Source organism: Dipodomys spectabilis, unplaced genomic scaffold, assembly GCF_019054845.1.
Source record: "Dipodomys spectabilis isolate Male_0828 unplaced genomic scaffold, ASM1905484v1 ptg000068l, whole genome shotgun sequence".
In the NCBI taxonomy this organism is placed as follows: domain Eukaryota; kingdom Metazoa; phylum Chordata; class Mammalia; order Rodentia; family Heteromyidae; genus Dipodomys; species Dipodomys spectabilis.
Window position 1 is genome coordinate 129231 of NW_024870745.1, and position 8646 is coordinate 137876.

The 8646-nt window shown below is 35.9% G+C and overlaps 1 non-coding gene across 1 annotated transcript; it reads left to right on the forward strand.

Annotated features, from left to right (window-relative positions):
* Window positions 1–7917: 7917 nt before the first annotated feature.
* On the forward strand, window positions 7918–8019 carry LOC122109104. Its single transcript, XR_006147674.1, has one exon. It is a non-coding gene; the product is annotated as a U6 spliceosomal RNA (small nuclear RNA).
* The last annotated feature ends 627 nt before the right edge of the window (window positions 8020–8646 follow it).

Below are 8646 nucleotides of genomic sequence, written 5' to 3' on the forward strand. Positions count from 1 at the left end.
CCTTTTTTTCTCTCAATATCACTTCTTTAAAGTTACATAATTTTTAAATGTTTCACTTTTTAAATTTAAATTTTTGTTTTTCCATTTTTGATTATCTTCTTTTTAATTTCTCTCCTATCATTCTGTCCAATCCCTTTCCCTCTCTGAGATTAGGACTTGGTTAAATTTACTTTAACTTCTCCACATATTTCTAATCCTATTTTTCCCCACATTTCTCCCTAAACATCATAATTTCTGATTTGAAAAATTCATCTTTGCTGTTCTTAGCCCATTAATGCATAGTTTTTTGGTGTTGAACAGATTGTATCTGTTATACTAGCTTCTATCTGCAGCCATTTTGACTACGCAACTACAGGACTTTGGTTGATGCTTGCCTTAAAATAGTGTTTTAGCAACAAAATTGGTGTCACTTTCATATCAAGTGTGCAGAACAAGCCGGAAAACATGAGAAAAATGGCAAGTCTGGGTATCTCAACTCCCATTCATGATAATCCAGTGACAGAACAGTTAATGAATAATCCGGAGGAGAGTTCCTGCAAAGCACTACAAACACTACTGGAAAACGTGGTGAATGAAAAGAATGAAAGCTTGCAAAGGACTCAGTTTGAACGTGATAGGGAGAGAGAGAGGAGGCAAACCAAACATTAGTACAGGAATTTCGTGACTGTCAGGAAACTACTCAAAGACTGATACAGTAATTGCGTGAACAGGTTGAGAACAGTCAAAGAGAAAGAAAGGAATTGCGTGAGCAGGTAGAGAACAGATGAAGAGAGACACAGGATTTGCGTGAGCAGGCTGAGAACAGTCAAAGGGAACTACAGGAATTGCATGAACGTGAGGAAGCTAATCAAAGCATAACACAGGAATTGTGACATCAGGATGAGAATAGACAAAGATCAATAGAGGCATTCATGGAATCCATAAACAGACAGCTGAAAGAATTCAGGGCGACCACACAGGGAATGCTGAATGGAGCCCGACAGCAGGAATGGGAGTCCAAGTAATCCATAACCAATCAACTAAGTGATTTGAGAACAGCAAATTAAGGAAGTAAAGAAGTTCATAGAAGATCTAAAACAAGGCTCCAACAAAGAATTTGAAGCCATCAAGGCCAACCAATAAGAAGGAAAAGAAATAAACCAAGTAGAAAGACAACAGTAGGTTAGAGCATGCAGAAGATCGAAACTTGGGGATTGAAGACAGCCTAGGTATTATAGAGAAAGAACATACAATTATCCAAGACAAATCCAAGAAATATGATAGAACTATTCAACATTTGGAATACACAATCAGAAGGCCTACTCTGAGGACATATGGTGTAGAGGAGCATGTAGAGACAGAAGTTAATTGTCGAGGAAATTTGTTTAACAGGATCCTAGCAGAGAACTTCCCAAACATACAAAAAGATAGGCCTATTCAGATACAAGATGCTTGTAGAACCCCAAATAGACCAGAACAGAACAGCACTTCCCATTGTCACATTATAATCCACACAGGACCAATTCAGATCAAGAATAAGTTCTTAAAAATGTCAAGGAGAAAAGATCAATCATCTATAAAGGAAAACCAATTAGAATCACCTCATATTTTTCAGCATAGATAAGTAAAGCAAGAAGAGCCTGGCAGGCTGTATGCCATGCCCTGAAGACAAACAATTTTCAAGCAAGAATACTGTACCCAACTAAACTCTCCTTCATAACCGAAGGTCAAATAAAAACCTTCCATAGCAAAGAAAAACTGAAAAATATATCTCCACCAAACCAGCCCTATAAAAAATACTTAAAGATGACCTACACACAGAAACCCAACAAGACCACAATAATGGCTAAGAAACCACACCCAAACTGAGAATCCAAGAACCATAGGAAAAACCAAGTTTCCACAGCCCCCAAGGAGGTGGATAGCATGGCAGGAGCTACCAAACACCTCTCAGTCCTACCTCTCAACATTAACAGACTTAAAGCTCCAATTTAGCGAAATAGACTGTCTAGTTGGATTAAAAAGCAAGATAATTCTATCTCCTGCCTTCAGGATGCACACTTTACCTATAAAAGCAAAAGATGAAAGGATGGAATAAAATCTACGAATCAAACGGCTGCCATAAACAGGAAGGAGTTGCAATAATAATATCAGGTAAAATATGCCTCGAATTAAAATTAGTGTAAAGAGGTAAAGAAAGTCGCTACATATGACTTATGGGTTCTCTATTTCAGGAGGATATTACAATTCTAAATATGGAATTGCCAAACAATAGAGCACCAAAATTTATCCAAGAGACACTATTTTCCCTCAGATCTCACATAGATCCAACGACATTAATTGTTGAGGATTTTAACACACCACTATGCCCACTATATAGATCAAAAGAGCAAAAAAAAAAAAAAATCAACAGGGAAACCGCAGATTTAAACAACTGCATAGAGCAAATAGATTTAACAGACATCTACTGAATATTTCACCCAGTAGCATCAGAATTCTCGTTTTACTCTGCAGTTCATGGAACATTTTCCAAAAGAGATCACATTTTAGGTCACAAAACAAACTTGTCCAAATTCAGAAACATTGAAGTTACACCTTGCATCCTCTCAGACTACAAGGGAATACAATTAGAACTCAACACCAAAAAAGTCTTGTAACGCATGGAGGCTGAATGACACACTGTTGAATAACCAGGGGGTCATGGAAGAGATTAGAAAGGAAATTCAAATGTCCATGATATTCCAAAAAAATGAACACACAAATTACCAGCTCTTCTGGGACACTGCAAAGACAGTATTCAGAGGCAAGTTTATAGCTCTGAATTCCTACACCAACAAATTAGAGAGATCTGAAACCAACCACTTAATGAGACATCTGAACCACCTTGACAAAGAACACCAAGATAAACCCCAATTCAATAGATGGAAAGAAATAATTAACATTAAATCCGAGTTAAACGAATTAGAAATTTAAAAAAAAAACAGAATGAATCAACAAAACAAAGAGTTGGTTCTATGAAAAAATTAACAAAATTGACAAACCCTTAGCAAATCTTATCAGAAAAAGAAGGAACACACCCAAATAAATAAACTCAGATGTAAGAATGGAAACATCACCACAGAAACAACCAAGATTCTGAACATTAAAAGGGAATATTTTCAAATCTTTATGCTAATAAGTTTGAAAACTTGGCAGAAATGGACCTTTTGCTAGCAATTATCAACATGCAAATACTAAACCAAGATGAGTTAAAGCATATTAAGGGACCCACATCAAGCATTGAAATAGACACAGCAAAAAGAGACCTCCCATGTAAGAAAATCCCAGGACCTAATGGATTTACAGCGGAATTGTACAAGAGCTTCAAAATAGAGCTCACACCAATACTACTCCAACTCTTCAATGAAATTGAAAGAGAAAGTTCACTACCGAACACATTCTATGAAGCCATCATAACCCTCATCCCAAAACCAGGCACGGACTCATCAAAGAAAGAGAAGTATAGACCCATTTCTTTGATGAATATTGATGCAAAACTTCTCAACAAAATTTTGGCCAATCGACTTGAACAATTCATCCAAAAAATCATACACCAATATACAGGATTTATTTCAGGGATGCAAACCTGTTTCAATATACACAAAACAATTAATATAATTTATCACATCAACAAGAGCAAGGATTAAAACCACATGGTTATCTCAACAGATGCAGAAAAAGCATTGGACCAGATCCAACACCCCTTTATGATGAAGGTTTTGGAAAAATTAGGAATCCATGGAACATTCCTCAATACAATAAAAACTGTATATGGAAAACCTACAACCAGCATTGTAATTAATGGTGAAAACTAAAGCCATTTCCTTTTAACTCAGGAATGAGACAAGGATGTCCACTCTCTCAACTTCTCTTCAATTTAGTATTAGAATGCCTAGCTACAGAAATAAGACAATATGCCAACCTAAAAGGGATCCACATAGGGAAAGAAGAAGTAAAATTCTCCCTCTTTGCAGATGACATGATCTTGTACTTAAAGAATCCCACGGACACCACTCCCAAATTACTCAAGCTGATCCAAACCTGGAAAAATAGCAGGGTATAAAATTAACCCTCAAAAATTAATGGCTTTTCTGTACGCCAACAATGAGAAAAGCGTGGCTCAAATCAAGAAAGCTTTTCCATTTGTAATAGCCCCACAAAAAATAAAATACCTAGGAATTAACTTAACCAAAGAAGTGAAGGACTTCTATGAAGAAAACTTTAAAAATCTGAAAAAGGAAATCAAAACAGAACTTAGAAAGTGGCAAAAACCTCCCATGTACCTCGATAGGAAGGATGAACCTTGTGAAAATGGCAATATTTCCCAAGGATATCTATAAGTTCAATGTCATACCTATCAATATTCCAACCGCATTCTTCAAGGAAATAGAAGAGGCAATCCAAAAATTCATATGGAACAACAAAAGACCCCCAATTGCAAAAGGCGATCCTTAACAGAAAGAACAGTTTTGGAGGAATATCAATACCAAATGTCAAACTCTTCTACAAAGCCATAGTAATTAAAACAGTTTTTTACTGGCACAAGAAAAGATCTCAGGAACAATGGAATAGAATTGAAAACCCAGAAATGAACCTACAGACTCATAATCATCTAATATTCGATAAAGGATCTAAAAAGATAAAATCAAAGAAAGGCTGTTCAGTAAATGGTACTGGCAAAATTGGTTAATCACTTGTAGAAAATTAAGGCTAGATCCTTATATATCACCCTGTACCAGAATCAAGTCCAAATGGATCAAAGACCTCGGAGTCAAAGCAGATATTTTGAAAACATTACAGGATGGAATAGGAGAAACCCTAGGTCTCCTTGACAAAGGCTGAAATTTTCTGAAAAGAAATGCAAAAGCACAACAAATGAAAGAAAGGTTGGACAAATGGGATTGCTTGTAATTGCAGAGCTTCTGCATAACAAAGGACATAGCTAGCAGGATCAATAGAAAGCCCACAGAATCGGAGAGGATCTTCAATAGCCATACAACCGACAAGGGTTTCATATCTAAAACAGACCTGGAAATCAAAAAATTAAATCCCCCAACAACAAATACTCAAAGAAAATACTGTCCAATAAATAAGTGGGCTAAAGACATAAAGAGAAACTTCTCTGAAGAGGAAAGGAGAGTGACCAATAAAGACATGCAGAAATGCTCAACCTCCCTAGCCATAAAAGAAATGCAAATCAATCAACACTGAGATATCACCTCACCCAAGTTAGAATGGCTATAATCAAGAACTCTAATAACAACAGATGCTGGAGGGAATGTGGACAGAAGGGAACCTTACTTCATTGTTAGTGAGAGTGTAATCTTTTTCATCCACTTTGGAAAGTAGTATGGAGGTTCCTCCAAAGACTCCACATAGAGCTCCCCTATGACCCAGCAATCCCACTTTTGGGGATTTACCCAAATGATCACAAACAAGACCATACTAAAGCTACCACACAGATATATTTATTGCAGCATTACCATAGCTAAGATATGGAACCAACCCAGATGTCCCTCAGTAGATGAATGGATCAAGAAAATGTTGTATATATACACAATGGAATTCTATGTCTCTATCTGAAAGAATGATATTGCCCCATTTGTTAGGAAATGGAAAACTTGGAAAAAATAATGTTAAGTGAAGTAAGCCAGGCCCAAAGAAACATAGGTCCCATGGTTTCCCTTATTAGCAATTACTAGTGTATGTCTGAGACATGCAGAAATTGTTAGATATGTTGATGTTAGGTGAAGTGAACCCCATGATAAGAATTCAAAATATTTTTCTTTTCTGTAATTATTTCTAACATATTTATAAGATGACTTCTTTGTTACTTTTTATGTCCCTCCCACATGGTATAACCCCTGTTTTCGCTGTATTTGATGTTGGTATAATTTGTGGAGGGGAAGGGGAATAATTTTTTAAATAGGGATACAGGTGGATCCATTGCAACAATGAGATATACAAGACATGGGACGTAAGACATGGGGAAATGGGACGTAAGGGGGTTGAGATGGGAAGGGATAGTAAGGAGAAACAAAGGAGTATGCAACAATGCTTGATAAGAAATGTACTCATTACCTTGCCCATTTAATTGTAACCCCTCTATCTGGTATTTTCACACTTAAAAAAAACACAAAAAACCATAAAATATGAAGTAATTTTGATAAAAAATAAAAATGACTCAGAATAAATTATCAATGCAAAAAACAATCTTTACAAAAGCAAACTCTCAGAGATATTACATGACTTTGAAAAGGATAAAGTGGCTGAATTAATATAAATTTAGAAGTATGACCATTCTAAAATATAAAAAGATATTCTTTATTTCATTATATAACACAAAACAGAAAGTAAATGTTGTTTAGATGATTTTTTAAAACACAGTCTCTCAGGTGCTGGGAGGGTGATTCATTGTAGAGTGCTTGCCTTGCATGCATGAGGTCCTGGGTTTGATTCCTCAGCACCACATAAGCAGAAAAAGATGGAAGAGGTGCTGTGACTCAAGTAGTACCACTAGCCTTGAGCTGAAGAGCTGAGAGACAGCACCCAGGACCCAGAGTTCAAGCCCCAAACCCAACAAAAAGAAAACAAAACACAGTCTCTCATTTTTGTGTGCTCAACATTGTAACACTAGTGTTTCAGTCTAGGGCTAATATTTTAGGTGTGGACATTTATCAACACTCCTGATTCAGATTCTAATTGATAAAATTTTAATCAATGTTTTGTTCTTATTAATTTTGCTCTTTGTAAATTCACATATACCTATAAAAAACAGTGTGGCCATCCCAATAACATTCTCAAAGTACTTCCTAATGATGACTTACAAAAAGTTGTTTTGTATTACAACAAGGAAAACAATGCTACAAATAAGGAAAACCAATACATAAATATTAATGATTAATAAAATAAAAAAATTACCGCTGTTTCCAGTATTTGAAATGTACTACATATTCGATTTATTATTTTCTCATATTGCTGTACATTTAAAACTGCCTAAGTCTATGATGTTCAACAAGAATTTTATAGGCTATGAGTAGCCTTTAAAGATTATTATTATTAAGATTATTATTTATGGTTCATCTCATTTGTATATGGCTTATACCATCATTTGTTCCTCACTAACATATAAAGTAAAGAAGCCTTTAAATTTTAACAGAAACTGTGCAGTTAATGTCTTAAATCTGCTTCTTTACACAAACACTTTGCAACTTCTCATTAGTAAAGTTTCTATAAACTCTGAAATGTACATATTTAGTAGTATGTACCATGAATCTTAAATGCTTTATGAAAAAGTTTTACAACCTGCTAAATAGTCTTAATTTTGGCATATATGAGCAAATTCACAAAATTAAACATATTTAAAACATTAAAACTTTTAACAAACCTTAACACTTTCTATAATGTTCATTAGGGCAGGTTCCTTGTACAGAATAATTGAATTCCTCCTCCTCCACATCTGTTGAACAACAAATATCTGGTATTATTTTGTTTTTGACATGTCAAACTTGAGTTTATTCTTAAATGTGTTCTTATGTAAGAAATACATGGTTCTAAAATTTCACGACAATTCTTTTTTTTTTTTTTTGTCGTTTGTGTGGCTTGAACTCTGGGCCTGGGCGCTGTCCCTCAGCTCTTCAGCTCAAGGCGAGCACTCTACCACTTGAGCTACAGCGCCACTTCCGGTTTTCTGGTGGTTTATTGGAGATAGGAGTCTCACGGTCTCTCCTGCCCGGGCTGGCTTTGAACCGCGATCCTCAGATCTCAGCCTCCTGAGTAGCTAGGATTACAGGTGTGAGCCACCAGCACCCGGCTTCACGACAATTCTTTTGAATTTAATTTTTGTGGAATTGTCTAGTTTAAGAAAATCAATTACACTTTATGTATAAAAAATGTTCTGTGCTCAATTCAGTAGCACATACACTAACATTGGAACAATAAAGAGAAGAATAGCCCCTGAATGAGGATGACACTCAACTTCGTGAAGCATTCTAGATTTTTAAAAGAACAGATGCTGGAAGGGATGTGGACAGAAGGGAACCTTAATGCAATGTTGTTGGGAGTTTAAACTTGTTCAAAGACTTTGGAAAGTAGTATGGCGGTTCCTCAAAAGACTACAATAGAGCGCCCCTAAGTCCCAGCAATCCCATTTTGGGCATTCACCCAAATGATCACAAACAAGACCATACTAAAACTACCAGCAAAACTATGTTCATTGCAGCATTATTTACCAAAGCTAAGATACAGAACAAAACCCGAGGCCCCACAGTAAACGAATGGATCAAGAAAATGTGTGTGTGTGTGTGTGTGTGTGTGTGTGTGTGTTTGTGTGTGTGTGTGTGTACTGGAATTCTATGCCTCCATCAGAAAGAATGACATCACCCAGTTTGTTAGGAAATGGAAAGACATGGAAAAAATTATATTAAGTGAATTAAGCCAGGCCCAAAGAAGTGAAGTAAGCCAGGCCCAAAGAAAGATAAGTCCCATGGTTTCCTTAATTGCAATAACTAGTATGTGTCTGCTACAAGCAGAAAACATCATATAAGTTGATGTTAGGCAAAATGAACCCCAAGATAAGGATTCAAATGGTTTTTATTTCTTGCGATTGTTTCTAAGATATTTATAAGA